Raw genomic sequence first — 2363 nt, forward strand, 5'->3', positions numbered from 1 at the left:
TTTTTTGGTTGTCATGTATCTGTGCATCAGAAAGGAGCGTGAGACCTCACTGGAGGAGGTAGGAGCACAGCGCTGGGGAGGGCAGGGAGCGGAGTGGCTTCACTGGAGGAAGCAGCAGCGTGGTCTGACCTGCTGATGGAGTCAGGAGGTTTAAGGCCAGGCAGACTGCTGCAGTTTTGCTGAGTGACCTAAGGCAAGTCACCTAACCACTCTGTGCCTCGGTTCCCCCGTGCTACGGGTGTGCAGTTCCCACTTCTGTTCAAGCACTTACACCCTGGGATGAAAGGTGCTATGTACATGCAATGTATTAAAGGCCATTGAGTAGAATTGCTCCTATGTTACAGTAGTAGCCATGCCAATTCACTTGGATCCAAAAATTGCTAGTGACTCCTCTTGATCCCTAACACCGAGTGGGGGAAGCAAGCGACTCCTGGCAGTGCTGACGTGCTCACCTCGGCTCTCCGGACGTCACGGTGGCTTCTGCCTTCACCTGCTGCTGTCACCCGCTGCTGTCACCATTTCTCCGTGCTCAGAGCCCACATCTTGTAGTGGCCGCTGGCAGACATGGACAGATGAGGACTGGGCACCTGCAGGGACTGCTTTGTGGAGGGACATTCCCCGCTCTGCCCGGACCCCGCATCCTGCTGGAGCTGCTTGGGACCTCACGGGTGTATCTGACTGAAGTTCCACATCTGACTGACTTTTGGGGGTTACCAAATGTTGGGTTCACGCATCTCCTCCGTACCTCAGGGCAGCCGGGGGGGTGCACACGTGGATGTGTGCTGGAGGCAGGAATGCGGGCAGCACTGTGTGCACAGACTGTGGGACGAGAAGCTGGGTGACTCGGGTGCTGTTGGGAATGGCTGCTTGGGATGTCTGAGACACGGACAGTTTTCTCTTCGTGGGCTGCAGGCTTTAGCCAAGAGTTGGTGTCACTTGGCAGTGCTCGGGTTGGGCTCGTCCTTCTGTCAGCTGAACACCTCTTGAACTCCAGCAATTTCATCCTTCTCTCAGAGAAGTGAAACCCTTTAGCCAAGATGGAGCCAAGTCTTGTGTGCTTTGCAAGTTTCACTTGAGAGAGGGTCAGAATCTCTTTGTTCTCATTACAATCTTCAGCTGTCCTTAGGATTTGTTGTAGAGGAGTGCGGGGGGGAATCCCTCCTCCTGGGGCTCAGTCCCCTTCCATCTGTCCCCACAGCAGCACTCAGGACTGGTTCACTGAGGTCCCAGATGGTAAGGGGCTGGTGGGAAACTGTGAGACAATGATCTGGGGAAGTGTGAAGGATTGTGTCCCTACAAGTGGGGGACCCAAACTTCCACCCCACCCTGGGGATGCTGAAGGCTGTGCAGTGTGCTGCTCTCAGAGTGCAGGCTGGGGGTCCTGCAAGCTGCTGCCCTTAGGTGTATCCATGTAGTTACCAAGTAATCTATCAGAAGTCCTTTCAAGGCTCTCCCCTTTCCGTCGCTATGTGGCATCCTTCCGTGACAGGCTGGGGAACAAACAGCTCCTGAGCCCCCTGTCTCCTTGTGCCAGCCCCGGGTGCTCAGAGCAGAGGGGAGATGGGAGTAGTGCAATACCTACAGACTAATGTGCCTCTGAGCTGAGAGCAGGAGGCTTCAGAATGCCCCAAATCCAGTTTGGCCAAGCCCCACCTGCCCTAGCATCTTGGGGTGGGCCAGGCAGGGCTTTCCAAGCTGCCGCTTACAGATGGTGTAAGCATCACCAAGCTGAGGTGGAGGCTCTGCTCCTTCCCTTAGCATCCCGCTGAGCGGACTTTGCAGGCTGGAGTCAGCGTGGGCCCAGATGTGGGGAAGCCCAGAGGATCTCAGCACGTTCATTCCGAGCGTTGTCCTCCTTCAGGGGCTTTGTGGGACAATCCTGGTGCGTGCGATCCCCTCCGGCTGGGGGTGAGCTGTGCCAACATGGGGGCAGGAGGAGCCTTTTTGGGGGATCTCCTCATCCCCACAGCCCTGACAGTGCCAGGGAGCAGCGTGTGACCAATGGATGGGACGGGATGCAGCCGGGGCTGTTCTCACTGCTCTTCTTTTTTGGGGGGTGAAGACCTCATGGGTGGTTTTGTGGGTTGTTTTTTTTCTTTCATTTTTTCGTTTGTTGTTTGGGTTTTTTTGTCGTTGTTCCTCCGTGGGGGAAAGCGTTTAGGTTTTTTTTGTTTGTTTGGTTGGTTGGTTTGTTTTGTTTTCCGGAGAACTGTACGTCGGTGCGATGTGTCCTCGGCTCTGTGATAAAGCATTCTCTATGTGCTGTACACACAGCGAAGTGTCGGAGCCTTCCTGCCCGCCCCGCGCCGCAACTGGGGCGAGGAAAAAGAAAAAAGAAAAAGAAAGAAAAAGAAAAAGAAAAA

This window comes from Meleagris gallopavo, chromosome 30, assembly GCF_000146605.3.
Source record: "Meleagris gallopavo isolate NT-WF06-2002-E0010 breed Aviagen turkey brand Nicholas breeding stock chromosome 30, Turkey_5.1, whole genome shotgun sequence".
Taxonomy (NCBI): domain Eukaryota; kingdom Metazoa; phylum Chordata; class Aves; order Galliformes; family Phasianidae; genus Meleagris; species Meleagris gallopavo.